Source organism: Mirounga leonina, unplaced genomic scaffold (genome assembly GCF_011800145.1).
Source record: "Mirounga leonina isolate KUSES-001 unplaced genomic scaffold, KU_Mleo_1.0 Mir_201, whole genome shotgun sequence".
Classification (NCBI taxonomy): Eukaryota; Metazoa; Chordata; class Mammalia; order Carnivora; family Phocidae; genus Mirounga; species Mirounga leonina.
Genome location: NW_023270504.1, coordinates 12,072,424 through 12,087,711, shown reverse-complemented (window position 1 = coordinate 12,087,711; position 15,288 = coordinate 12,072,424). Strand labels below are relative to the sequence as shown.

Sequence of the window (15,288 nt, the reverse complement as noted above, 5' to 3'; positions counted from 1 at the left end):
TCTGAGTCATTCTTTGCTTTTCTCACTAAATTGTTATATTCTGGATTCAATTGGATATGGCAACAAAGTGCCCAATAACTTCAGTGAACCACAGTGGAATCTTTTTGTTTGTTCGTCTAACCATCAAAAGAAATGTATGTCAACCAGGAAATGATCAGCATTTTTACTAAACATAAAAAAGTAGAGGTCTACTGTGGAAGAAATAATTGAAGAAGAAACATATTCATGATAGTGGCAGAAATGAAAATCAGAATAATTATATACATGGGAAATTCTAAAGAATTACAATTAGAATAAACATGTAAATTGGGCATGGTTGCTGGATGATGAAAACAAATTGTATTTCTACATTCTAGCAAAACCAACTGAAAAATAAAATTTGAAAAACCCTACTATTTACAATAATATGAAAACTCAAATGTCTAGAAATAAATCTAACAAAAGATGTGCAAGGCACTGAAACCACAAAGTATTACTGAAACTAGTTAAAGAAGACCTAAGTAAAATGAGAAATGTACCATGTCCATGGACCAGAAGACTCAATATTATTCAAATGTTAAAATTCTCCTTATTGATCTACAAAGTCAATTCAGTTTGATCAAAATCCCAACAGGGAGGTGTGTGTGTGTGTGTGTTTGTGTGTGTGTGTGTAAATTGACAAGCATTTATATGAAAATGCAAAAGCAGCAAAATAGCCAACGAAGTGCTCTCTTCGGCAGCACATATACTAAAATTGGAACAATACAGAGAAGATTAGCATGGCCCCTGTGCAAGGATGACATGCAAATTAGTGAAGCATTCCATATTTTTTGGAGGTTCTTCAAAAAGTTGAAAATAGAGCTACCATAAGATCCAGCAATTGCACTACTGGGTATTTACCCCAAAGATACAAATGTAGGGATGCGAAGGGGCACCTGCACCCCAATGTTTATAGCAACAATGTCCACAGTAGCCAAACTATGGAAAGAGCCCAGATGTCCACTGACAGGTGAATGGATAAAGAAGATGTGATATATATATACAATGGAATATTATGCAGCCATCAAAAGGAATGAGATCTTGCCATTTGCAACGACGTGGATGGAACTGGAAGGTGTTATGCTGAGCGAAATAAGTCAATCAGAGAAAGACATGTATCATATGACCTCGCTGATATGAGGAATTCTTAATCTCAGGAAACAAACTGAGGGTTGCTGGAGTGGTGGGGGGTGGGAGGGATGGGACGGCTGGGTGATAGACACTGGGGATGGTATGTGCTATGGTGAGCGCTGTGAATTGTGCAAGACTGTTGAATCACAGATCTGTACCTCTGAAACAAATAATACATTGTATGTTTAAAAAAAAAGAAGAAGAAGAAGATAGCAGGAGGGGAAGAATGAAGGGGGGAAATCGGAGGGGGAGATGAACCATGAGAGAGAATGGACTCTGGAAAACAAACTGAGGGTTCTAGAGGGGAGGGGGTGGGAGGATGGGTTAGCCTGGTGATGGGTATTAAAGAGGGCACGTTCTGCATGGAGCACTGGGTGTTATACGCAAATAATGAATCATGGAACACTACATCAAAAATTAATGACGTAATGTATGGTGATTAACATAACATAATAAAAAAAATAGCCAACGAAATCTTATAGAACAAACTTGTAAGACTTAGATTATCAAATTTTAAGCTTTATCATAACGCAACACTAATTAAAACAGAGTGGCCTGAGCTCAAAGATACATATATAGATCAATGGAACAGAATAAAGAGTACAGAAAAAGACCCACACATAAATGGTCACTTAATTCATGACAAAGGTATAATTCAGTAACAAGAAGATGGTCCTTTTAATGAATGTTGCTTTGTTCAATTGGATCCATATGGGGGGAAAAAAATCTTACCTTACATCATATGCAAAGAAAAATTCAAGATGGGCCATAGAATTAAATTAAAAAAAAAAAGTTTCTAGAAGAAAACAGAAGAATATTTTCATGACCTTTTGGCAGGTAAATAGTTCTTAAATATGATATACAAAAGCACTAACCATTAAAGAAAAAGATTATAGTTGGGCTTGATTAAATTAACAGCCTCTGTCAATTAAAAGACACCATTAAGAAAGTAAAAGGTAGGGGCGCCTGGGTGGCTCAGTCATTAGGCATCTGCCTTCAGCTCTGGTATCCTGCTCAGCGGGAAGCCTGCTTCTCCCTCTCCCACTCCCCCTGCTTGTGTTCCCTCTCTCACTGTCTCTCTCTCTCTCTGTCAAATAAATAAATAATCTTTAGGGGAAAAAAAAAGAAAGTAAAAGGCAAGCCATACACTGGAAGAAAATACTCTAATTACATATATTCAACATTATGCTCATTTACAGACTCTTTAAAGAACTCCTAGTAATCAATAACATAAAAATCAAACAACTCAACAGCAACAACAAAAGAGCATACGCCTGAATAAGCCTTTGGAAAAGTGTTCAACATCATTAGTTGTTGAGGAAATGAAAATTAAAATTAGCATTATGGGAAGATCCAATCCCACAATGTTGGCATGAGAAACTCTGTGGACCCACTCCCTGATGAAACAGCCATAAATAATGAAAATTATTTTTAAAATAAACATTTAGGGGCGCCTGGGTGGCTCAGTGGTTAAGTGTCCGACTCTTGGTTTCAGCTCAGGTCACGATCTCACCGTCATGGGATTAAGCCCTGCCATGGGCTCTGGGCTCACTACGGAGTCTGCTTCAGATTATCTCTTCTTCTCTCTCCCTCTCTACCCCTCCCCCCACTCATATGCGCACATGTGCATACTCTCTCTCTAAAATAAATTGATAAATAAAATCTTTAAAAAAAATAAACATTTAAAGTCTCTAGTAATGATTCAAAATCAGGAAGCAAATGAAGATACATTTATTCAAGATAATATTTGCAAGTCATATATCTGGTAAGGGATTTGAGTCCAGAATATGTAGAGAACATTTACAACTCAATAATAAAACAACCCCGTTAAAAAATGGGCCAAGTCTACATTGTTGAATGTAGGTATAACACAGGCCCAGGGAAAGGCTGAAAAGGTAAGGTAAAGAAATGGGCTGTATCTTGGAAGGCCTTTGCACTAAACCAAGAAGTCTGACCATTGTCCAAGAACTAAGGGAACCACCAAAGATCTGAAGCATCAAGTGAGGAGCTCAGATTACATCCTAAAAAGACCCACCTGCTAGCAGTATGGAGGCGGGTTGCAGTTAATCCAGACTGAAGACAGAAACTCAAGCAGATGCAAATGGGGATGAGAAGAAAAGAGCAGAGCTGACAGTGCCTCCAAGGTAGAATCTCTAGGAATGAGTGGCCAGTTAGACACAGTGGAAGAAGGAGCAAGTAAAGTCACAAAAGCGGCAATCCCACAGGCTGGATTCAGGTTGCGTATTTTGTGTTTATTTTGCCATTCAAAAAATTACATTTGAGCTGCACTGACTTGTCCATTCCTGTTTGCTTTAGTCCTCACCATTCCCTCCTCCCTGTGGCCCTGCTGGGCTTTACCTGTCTGATTTCTGAAGGAATGACTTTTCTAGACAGTCTTTTTTTTAAATTATGTTTGCTTATTCTGGGGTTGTGAGGAGACACATGGGTGAGGAAGGATTAAGGAATAGTGGGGCAAGGTGACTTCATTCCTCCGTCTGATACTGGCTCTGCCACCATCTCCAATCACTACCCCATCCCCACCCCCCATCTTTTACCGACCTCTATTGGATTTTCTGCAGGAAAATCAAGAAAAGAGGAAGAATCTAGACTTTTTCTCTCATAGATGCCTTGAAAAGCTTGAGAAGCTATATTATGCATCTACTAAATTGCCTGTCAGATTTCTAATGCTTATTGCAGCACTGCAGGAATCTAGGATTACTTTTACTTTACAGATGAGTAAACGGAGGCAGTTTAAGTAAGCCAGGTTGCCAATATGCTTTAGAATACTGCGCTGAAGTCTCTTAAAAACAAAGGATCATAAAGCATGACCTCATCATTTTCCTAAGTCATTTGACTTTTTTTTTTTATAGCCCTCATTTACTTTTATGATAGATTCACAGGTATATTCACCAGAATCTCTGACCAGCAAAATTAATAAGAAGTATAGCTGATTCATATCTTTGCTTACATATGATATTTTCATACTTCACTGGTAGGAGTATAAATTGGCTATAATCATATTGGAAAGGTGTTTGACAGTATTCTATCTGTCCGTTGCTGGTTACAAACCACCATAAAATGTAATGACTTCAAAGCAACTGATTTGTTATCTTTTACAATCCTGTGGATTGACTGTGTTCAATTTAATTGTTCTTGCTTCAAACCTCTCAGGCAGGGGGCACCTGCATAGCTCAGTCGGTTAAGCATCTACTTTGGGCTCAGGTCATGATCCAGGGTCCCGAGATCAAGCCCCATGTGGGTCTTCCTGCTCAGTGGGGAATCTGCTTGTCCCCCTCCCTCCGCTCCTCCCCTCTCTCCCCTGCCCCCTACTCGTGCTCTCTCTCTCACTTGCTCTCTCTCAAATAAATAAATAAAATCTTTAAAAAAAAAAAAAACTACTCAGGCAGTTGCTGTCAAACTGTAGTAATTACTGGATTTTTTGGAAGATTTGACTGGACTTGACATAGAAGACAGCTTGATCACATGGCTGGCAGTCGATTCTGGCTGTTTACTGTGAGTTTAGATGGGGCTCTCTATCAGAGTCCTTATGTGTGGCTTTCCCATCTGGCTTGGGCTTTTTACAGCATGGCAGCTAGATTTTGAAAGGGAGCATTTCCAGAGAGAGTGTTCCAAGAGACCAAAGCAGAAACTGTGAGGTTTCCTATGACCTAGTCTTGGGAGTTGTGTGACATCACTTCAGCAACATTCTACCGGTGATTACAGGGTCAGCTCAGACTCAGTGTGGGAGAGGACTGCACAGGGATGAACATTGGGAAGTGTAGTTCACTGTGGCCATTGGTGGCAACTAGCTCTTACCGGGTTCTCTGACTTCCAATGTTTCATTTCCCTCCTGGCAGCAAAATGCTCTCGCAACCTTCGCAAGGCCTCCAAGGTCCCACTCTGTTAGTGGTCAGGGTCAGGCTTCCAGTCTATGATCCCATTACCTAAATCAGGTCCAGATATCAATGTGGCTTCTTGGGGCCATTCCCTTTGCTGAAGCTCTTTGAGTGCAACTTCTAGAGTATGATTCTCTCAAACTTTAGACTTGTGAATTAAAGAGACCAGTTATCTTCTACACACCCACCATACAACAGGTTAAGACAGTAACAAGGGTATGAGACACGTTCACTTAAAAAGGCAAAGGACAGGAAGCACATAACTGTCGGAGGACTATAAAAATTTTATTGAGTCCGGTCCTCCTTCCTATAAGGGAGTCTCAAAGGCTCTGGGCTCTGTGATCTAGGCTCTTGGTTCCGAGCCATCTTCCCTCTCCATAAGAAATAACACTTCAACAGCTGAGCTGATTTCTCAGACTGACTCATGCCTGTAGAAGGTTGGGGGCCTATAGATCTTTTCCTGTCAAACTGCCTTTGTCCCTTTAAATCCACATAGGGGGCTGTGTTTGTTCATTTGCTTAAAAAACAGTATGTAGGTATTCTGTGATTATTGTTGGTGCTTCCTCCATGAGACAAAAGCCACATCCATAAATATCTCTAGGATAGGCTGCATTCTCCTTTAGGATGAGCATGGGGATGTTTGGAGATGATGTCTTTAAGGTTCTTGGAAATCTTTTTGTCTAGCAGGTAAGGTTTGAGACATGTGCCCTTTAGATTTTCTTTCTTTCTTTCCCTTAAGATTCTTTTTCTTAAATCTTATTTTATTTAAATTCAATTAAGCCCTTAAGATTCTTAAAAGCCTGTCACCTACCGATGAAGTCTGTTAAAGATTAAAACATGTTTTAATCTTTCTGAGGTGTCATAAAAGGATCTTATGACCACATCCTTAACTTCATTCTTACCTTGAGAACATATTTTGCTGATTGTGCTATGGATATGATCTTTGTTCTGGGGTCATTCCTTACTTTGAGACCATTTTGCTAGCTGGAAAGACTGTCATGACCCCCTCTATTTCCATTAGATTCTAATTAATTCTTTAGTTCAACTCCTTTCCTATTTTTATTACAGGCAATAGAAGATACCAGTTATCACTTTCAGCATTCTGCCTGATAGTCTCCTTCACAAAGCCACATGTTTATTAAGTACTCTTCCTATTTTCCATACTTACTCAGGGAATAGTGTTGCTAATTGTTCTTCCATATATGATTCACATCCTCTTTCATTTAGCAATAATCACTTACTCATTATCTTAGTCACTTAGCCAAGAATTTGTTAACAGTTTCCTGATAGCCTATCAAGCTTCTCTCACTGTCTAGTCCCCAAGTCAATGTTACATGTTTTAGGTTTTTGTTACAAAAACACCTCACATGCAAGTACCAATTTCCATTTTATTATCTATTTCCTGAATAACAACCACTCCTTTTTTTAAAAAAGAAGATTTTATTTATTTATTTATTTGAGAGAGAGAGTGAGCGAGCAAGAGAGAGCACACAAGCTGGGAAGGGAGGAGCAGAGGGTGAAGCAGACTCCCTGGTTAGCAGGGAGCCCGATGTGGGGCTTGGTGTGGGGCTCGATGCAGGACTTGATCCCAGAACCCTGGGATCATGACCTGAGCCGAAGGCAGGCACTTAACCATCTGAGCCACCCAGGCACCCATATACAAACCACTCCTAAAATGTAGTATCTTAAGACAACAATGTATTGTCTGTCACAGTTTTATGATTTCACTGGGCAATTCTCATTTAGAGTCTCTCATGATAGCTAGGGCTGGAGGAACCTGAGGACTGAGCTGGTCCTCCAAGGTGACTTACTTACAATGAGGACATGATGCTGACTGTTGGCTGGGGCCATCTACCAAATAACCTTCCTAACTTTCTGCTCTTTCTTTCCTTCTTCCATCTGTCTTTGTCTTTCTTTCTTCCTTTCTCCCTTCTTTCCGTCCTTTCTTCCTTTTCTTCCCCCTTTCCCTCTGATGCTTTGAGACTTTAGTCTTTTTAGTGAGGACACTTGGGAGGAGAGAGGCCTTAGCCTGATGTCTGGATCAGGTGTAGACGATTTGTCAGGGGGTGCATTTCTGGTCCATAGGAGCAGAGCATGCTGTATCTCCCACCACTGATAGGTTTGCTGCCACGTGGGGTACCGAGCAGAATTGAGCTCTTAGGGTGTAAAACCATGAGCAAGTGACTGATAATTACAATCCCGCAGCCAGCAGCTGGAAAGAAAAATAATGAACAGAACACCCAGATTTGGAAGGATTTAGTGAATTAGAATTGCTGGGAGAGATAAGTGACAATGTAAGTTTAGAAAATAAATAATAAGAACATTTAAGGAGATTCTACTAAAACCTTTAGAAAAAGACCTTTTAAAACAAAAGATTTAGAATTCAAAATTCAAAAAATGAATCAAAGGAAAAATTGGTTACTGATGAATACCCACTAGGTAGCCTATAAAAACTACTGAAGGAAAGATGACAAAACACAGAGCAAAAGTTAAAGAAATAAGGTAAAAATAATATAAATGGAAGACAGATCCAGGAGGTTTAACATTTGAATATAAGACATAAAAAAAGACATATTTGACTGGATAGAAAATAAGTATTTAGTGGGAAAAGATATCATAAATCAAAAAATGAATAAAGATTGTGAAAATATTTCCAAACACTATGACATCATCTCTAAGAAAAAGATTTAAAAACTGATCTTTAAAAATTTTTTTAAATGACAAAAGGTTTGAGACAAACTACAGATCCAAACGGAAAATAAGTACATAGGATTTTCCTCAACTTGTGATGGGACTATATCCCAATAAATGCATAAGTTGAAAATATCAGAATTTGAATATGCACTTAATACACCTAACCTACGAAACATCACAGCTTAGCCTAGTCTCCCTTAAACATGCTCAGAACACTTACATTAGCCTACACTTGGGCAAAATCATGTAATACAAACCTGTTTTATAATACAGTGTTGAACATGTCATGTAATCTATTGAACACTGTACTGAAAGGGAAAAAAAGAATGGTTGTTAATACCGGTTCTTCACCCTTGTGATGGCGCGGCTGACCTGGGGCCACTCACCGCCACTGCCCCCATCACAAGAGAGTCTTGCACTGCATATTACTAGCCAAGGGAAAGACCGAATTTTGAAATTCCAAGTATGGCTTCTATTGGATGCATCTTGCTTTCATACCATCATAAAGTTGAAAAATCGTAAGTTGAACCATCATAAGTTGGAGACTATGTCTTACTACCATATGTCTTACTTCTGTCAATAAGGAAACGCTTGTATAAATTTGGATACAGCCATACTATGAAATATTATGTTACCATTAAAAAGATGCATTGAAGGTATAAGCAGCATACAAAGAAAATATACACAATACAATCCTGATTTTATAAGGTGAACAGTAGCCCTAAAGCCTCAATTTCTCTCTCTATATGTATGGCACGCTATGTATTTGGGTGTCTATGATGATAGAGCAAGAGAAAGATAAGAATATTTATCACGTGTGAATGCTATAGAAGTGTGCAAAGAATGAAAGGAAGAAAGAGGCAATAAAAACAGAGAACAAGAAGATTCTTCCTGACAAAATAACAAGCATGATATGATATAAACTAGGCAAAATTACACATATGTATAATAGATGCCTATGCATGTCTATATGCATAAAGAGATATATGGAAGGAGAAGCATTAAATTTGAATGGTGGTTATCTCAGGATGGAGGGATTTCAAGTATCAGTTTCTTGCTTATACACATGTTGATGATTGCCTGCGTTTTTTCTACTGGGAACATGTATTATTCATATCCTCAAATAAGAAATTATTTTCATTGTAGAAAATGGAGCGGGGAAATGAGGGCTAGATAAACTTTTTGAGTGAGCACATCTTGAGATAGAAGAGGCCTGAAAGGATGCCTGATCAAGAAAGAAAGAAATGTGTTTAGAAGCAACACCAGATGGTCCTGTGAGACTTGGTAGCTCAAGAACTGAATGGTGGCCAAAATCGCTCTCATTGTGGGGCGCCTGGGGGGCTCAGTCTGGGCGTCGCCTTCGGCTCAGGTCGTGATCCCAGGGTCCTGGGATCGAGCCCCGCATGGGGTTCCCTGCTCAGCGAGGGGCCTGCTTCTCCCTCTCCCACTCCCCCTGCTTGTGTTCCCTCTCTCGCTGTCTCTCTCTCTGTCAAATAAATAAATAAAATCTTAAAAAAAAAAAATCGCTCTCATTGTACGCCCCAGGAAGCCCCTCCAGCACCCCTGCCGAGGAGTGCTTTTCTCCTCTCTGAAGGAGAGCTGGGGACCCTCATGGGTGTGGCCTCCGAGCCAATAACAGTGCTGGGCTTTAGCATGGGTGACAGTGGTGACTGAGAAATGACAACTGCCATCAGGAAGTCAGGCAAATCCAGAACTCCTCCCTCCCTCCCATAATCCCCCCTGGGCCAGAAAGGGGCAGACTCTCCCAATTGATCTTACTGTCCCGACCCCCAGAAGAGTAACTAATCTTGAAGATGTGGCTAGGACCTTAAAGAGGCTAGCCTTGATGTGCTAAGAAAATTAAAAGGGGAGGGGAGCGAATGTTCAAGGAAGTATTCAAATTCTCTTTCAAAATGATAATTTGGTTTACAAGAACATGTCTTGATGCGTAATTCTACTTTCAGTATGGAAAATGATCTTTTATTTGCTTTTCTTTTGTATAATTGCTAATTCCCTTTCCCCATCTCTAAGAGTTCTGAAGTAAAGTTCATGTACTTGGAAAGTCAAAAGAGGCAAGTATATTATGTGAAGCATAGTGCCAACCTCACAATGGGTACCATTTACAGTGTACTTACTACATGCCAGGCATTAATGCTAAGTGTTCTATGTGCCTATCTTTATTTAATACTCCCCACAACACTACTAAAGAAATACTATTAAACTCATTTTTTTTTAGTGATAAAAACAGACTCAGTGGGATTAAGTAATTTACTTAAGAATACACTTAGCTAGACTACCACAGTCAGTGTTAAATATCAACTTGAAAGCCCCTGTTCTTAATCACTTTGTGATGTCCTCCTGGTTGTATCTGTGCAAGAGTGTGTGTGTGTGCACGCGTGTGTGCACGTGTGGGAGTAAAATGTCCTGAGTAATAAATCTTTAAATATCAGAATTTTATATCTGCTATTTATTGTCCTAATAAATACATTCTCTTCACTCTCCTCCATTTCTAAAAATGTTATTTGCATTTTGAGGTCTTCCAGAGACCTGGGCATAATCCCCAGTGGGAAACAAAAACCTAGAGCAGAATCCAGGTCCAGAGTGAGATAGAAACACAGTGCTGTGGAAGTTAATGAACAGATTAGTAATAGCTCTGAGGAGAAGTGGCCTTTGACAAAGGATCTGAAGATAGGAAGATTTTCACTAAGTGGAGGTGCGTCATGATTTCTGAAAATGGTGTGGGGGTGCTGCAGGAGAGACACAGTGCCTGAAAATTTCAGCTGCTTAGGTTGAAGATAGAATCAGAACAGCAGAAGGTGAGGCTAAAAGATCAGACTGGGTCTCTGCGGTGCAGAATCGTGGAGTCCAGAGTGAGGGGTCTGTTCTCAGTCGGGGATGTTACAGGATAGAGCCTCACCCACAGAGGCCGGGGAGGTGACATAAATGAGTGAAGAGGGCCAAGTGTAAGACACAGACATATGCTTTCTTTTTTATATTAAACATGGAGAAATTATCTTGACTTCCCTAAGCAAATATGTTGCCTTTCATTTATCATTTCAATACGTAGCTTCTTGGGCTATCTTTCGTTTTCTTAGGTTTGAGAGAGGGATGAGGATAGAGAAAAATTTCTCCACGCTAAGAACAGCAACAGCTCATAGCAATTTGATTTGTAATAGCCAAAAAGTGAAGGCAACAAGAACACATGTCCATAAGGCGCCTGGGTGGCTCAGTCGTTAAGCGTCTGCCTTCGGCTCAGATCATGATCCCAGGGTCCTGGGGTCGAGCCCCGCATCGGGCTCCCTGCTCCGCGGGAAGTCTGCTTCTCCCTCCCCACTCCCCCTGCTTGTGTTCCTGCTCTCGCTATCTCTCTCTCTGTCAAATAAATAAATAAAAATCTTAAAAAAAAAAAAAAATAGAACACATGTCCCTCAGCAGGTAATTGGGTAAACAATTTGAACATCCACGTGACAGAATACTATTCAATAAAATGTAGTGAACATGCCACTACATGAATGCATCTCAAAAGAGTTTCGCTAGATAAAAGAAAGCCAGAAAACAAAGAGTATATACTGTGTGATTTTATTTGTATAAAATTCTGAACAATATAAATGTGTCTAGGATGACGGAATACGGTTCAGGGGTTGCCTGAGGTTCAAAGATGGTGGGGAGGGGCGCCTGGGTGGCTCAGTTGGTTCAGCAACTGCCTTCGGCTCAGGTCATGATCCTGGAGTCCCGGAATCGAGTCCCGCATCGGGCTCCCTGCTCGGCAGGGAGCCTGCTTCTCCCTCTGACCCTCCCCCCTCTCATGTGCTCTCTCTCTCTCTCTCTCTCTCTCAAATAAATAAATAAAATCTTTAAAAAAAAAAGACTTTAAAAAAAAAGATGGTGGGGAGGGACAGGAAGGAGAACTGTGAAGGGGCGCAAGGAATCTTTCGGATGTGATTGATGTGCTCATTATGTTGACTGAGGTGATGACTTTGCAGGTGTGTCCATATGCCAACTGTATACTTTAAATATGTGCCGCTGCTTGTATACCAAATATGCCTCAATGAAGCTGTTAAAATTATTGAGGAAAATATTTCAGTACCCAGAAACTGAGGATCAAAGATTACTGCAACACTCTTTGCTGCTTACTGCGTGTGTGTGTTCAATATAAGGTGGGTCTTGAACATTGCTGCTGAAATTATCTGATTAATCACTTATCTTTAGAAACTGTTAGAAGTCTTTTCAATCAGCAAATCAATTCATAGTTTTTTTTTTAATTATTTATTTATTTATTTGAAAGAGAGAGCACTAGCAGAGGGAGGGGCAGAGGGAGAGGGAGAAGCCAGCTCCCTGCTAAGGGCTCGGGGCTCCATCCCAGGACCCCAGGATCATGACCTGAGCCGAAGGCAGATGCTTAACCAATGGAGCCACCCAGCTGCCCCTGTAACTTTTCAATTAATAATATGAAACTATTGGAAATATCTGGGCACCTGAGTGGCTCTGTCGGTTAAGCACCCCACTCTTGGTTTCAGCTCAGGTCATGATCTCAGCGTTGCGGGATTGAGCCCCGCAAGGACAGGCTCCATGCTCAGCAGGGAGCCTGCTTTAAGATTCTCTCTCTCTCTCTCCCTCTGCTCCCTCCCCCACCCATCAAGTAAGTAAATAAATAAATCTTAAAAATTTTTAAATAAAATAAATAAATCTTAAAAAAAACTATTGGAAATATCATGTAATTATGTCTGTGTCTTTCTTGCTAAGGTCATTTATTTTGTGCGTTTATCGTCTTGGTAGCAAAACACCATCATTTTCTCCACCCTCACTGCCTGCCACTCACACATCCACCCCATATCCTCTCAGTGTGTCATTTCCGATGACCCCCAAATCTGTCTAATCAAAAGGCAAACTGAACCAAAGTATTACTGACTTTAAATATCAGGGCTTTATTTTCTCACTAAGCTGTTGATTCAGAGACATACTTCATGCAGATGAAGTTCAGTTTTGGAAACTATTTTATACCCACACTGTGGGTGTTTCTCTGAAGTACTGTAAATTAATTGCTTTTCTCCTTTTGAACCCCAAACATGTATTGATTATCATTACCAAGAAGCTTAGTTAATATGAAGTACTGTAGAGATTGATTTGGGAGGGGGGGTTAGATGTGTGAATCAAGCAGATCTTGCTTTATTGTATCAGTTCCATTTGTGCACCATGCTCACACTCGGACTTAAAATCTGCAAAAAGCAGCATTAACACCAAGTGAAGTCAGTAATAAATACAGCAACATAGATGCAATTTCTGTTTCTCATGAGCCTTGGAAGAGACATCTATCACACAGGGAAAAGTAAAGAACTAACCATTGATTCCACTATAGTTTCCAAAAGAGAAAGAAGTTTTCTCTAAAATGGAGAGTAACTCCTTTGGAAGATAAAGATTCTTTGTCACAGAGGTTTATAAAAAGTTATTTAATAATAAGGTTAGAGCTTATAAAAATGATCTCTTGGGATTTTCACAGATACTATATTTCTATCATTCTTTCTGGGCTGGGTTTAGTATGTTGGCATAGTAAGACCAAAAAGAAAATTTAGAATAGAGAGTGTATTTTATTTAAAATTAGAGGAATTCAGCTTTGTTTATAATCTAAATTTATAACCTATTTGTATGCACAGACCATCTAGCCTGTATATACAAATGGGACTATATTAAAAATAATAAATCTCATTTTCTTTGTCTAATCTATCATAAGAATACCACCAGTATCCTCTTCCTTCCAGACACAAATGTGTACACACTATGTGATTCCATTTATATGAAATTCTAGAGTATGAAAACCTGATATATTGTGTCAGGAAACAGATCAGCAATTGCGGGGGGCCAGGATTTGGGGAGATTTGCTGGAAAGGGTAACAAGAAAATTTTTAGGGCCACAGGCATAGTCTAGATCTTACATTGTTTGTCAAATTCATCACACTGTGCACTTAAAATGGATTCATGTTATTCCTTTTGAATTCTACTTTAATAAACATTATTTTTAGGAATGATATTAAGATAACATTTACCCCTATCACACTGATTTAAAAATTTTAAAGCTTGACAACACACTCTGTTGGGCAGGCAGTGGGGAAATGCCTACTCATATTGCTTGAGGATTAAAAATAATTCAATCCCTAAGGAGGGGAATCTTACGCCTATTGATACAACACCTCAGAATATGTAGTATTCCTGCCAAAAATCTATTAACCAAATCTAATCATGAGAATATATCAGACAAATCCAAATTCAGAGACATTCAACTGACCTGAACTCTTAAAAAATTTCAATGTTAAAGATAAAGAAAGGCAGAGGCATAATTCCAGGTTGAAAGAGAATAATGAGACATGACAATTAAATGCAAAATGTGATCCTAGATGGGATCTTAGAACAGGAAGAAAAAAAAAAAATAAAGGACATTACTGGGACAATTGGTAAAATTTGAATATGAGCTTAGATTGGATTATACTATTACATCAACATTAAATTTCTGAAATTATTTTTGTACTATGATTATGTAGGAAAATGTCCTTGCTGTTAGGAGATGAATACTGAAGTAATTAAGAGTAAAGGATTGGGGAGCCCGGGGGTGGTGGGGGGCTCAGTCGGTTAAGTTTCAGACTCTTGGTTTTGGCTCAGGTCATGGTCTCGGGTTGTGAGATTGAGCCCTGGGTCGGACTCTGAGCGCAGTGTGGAGTCTGCTTCAGATTCTCTCTCCCTTTCCCTCTCACTCACTCTCTCAAATAAATAAATAAAATCTTAAAAAAAAAAAGAGTAAAGGATTATGGCATCTGCAATTTATGCTCAAATGTTTCAGCAATAATAATAATAATGATTAGAGGGATAAATAAAGCACATACGGCAAAATATTAATGATTGCTTGTTCTGAGTAAAGGTTATATGGGAGTACAATTTTTACAACTTTTTAAGTTTGATGGTTCTTGTAAGTTAAACATTTTGAATAAATAAGATAAATCTTCAAATAGCTGTTTTTCCATTAAGAGGGTAAGCCAAAATGAGAAAGCCAATAATTTTTTTTTTTGCCTTGGCCTCCTAGAACAGAGGTAGACCTCTCAGATTGTTGAAAGAAACTTCAAAATGTCCCCGAGATTGTAACTTTGGGTGGTCTAGGCGTTCAGAAAGTGAGACAGGAAAGAAGCCGGAATAGGAAGTGGGCAAAAATGTGTATGTGTGATGGTAAAGGTTGGAGGTCAGTATTTCTGCAGCCCTGTTTCTTCTGCTCCACTAAATTCGCCTCCCTAATTCAGAGGGCTCCGAACATCCTATTGCAATTTTGGCAACATTAGAAAACGAAGTCATATTAGTAAGTGGTCTTGATAGCAGCAAAATTTTCTGGAGAAAAAAAAGATGTCCCAGAATTTGCTTTGCCCGCGAGATTAAGGTTACATGTTAGAGTCGCTGCCAGGTCATTATAGTCTGGAATCTTCCAAGAAAGACGAAGAAAGAAGGGATAGTCTAAGAAGAGCCGGGAAGAAGGGCGAGGACGACAGGGGGAAAGCCGGTGCTGGTGATGCGA

General features: G+C 39.5%; 1 non-coding gene across 1 annotated transcript; it reads left to right on the top strand.

The window, feature by feature from the left end:
- The first annotated feature begins 703 nt into the window (after nucleotides 1-703).
- Nucleotides 704-810, top strand: LOC118025837. The gene has a single exon (XR_004683399.1). It is a non-coding gene; the product is annotated as a U6 spliceosomal RNA (small nuclear RNA).
- Nucleotides 811-15,288: the final 14,478 nt, after the last annotated feature.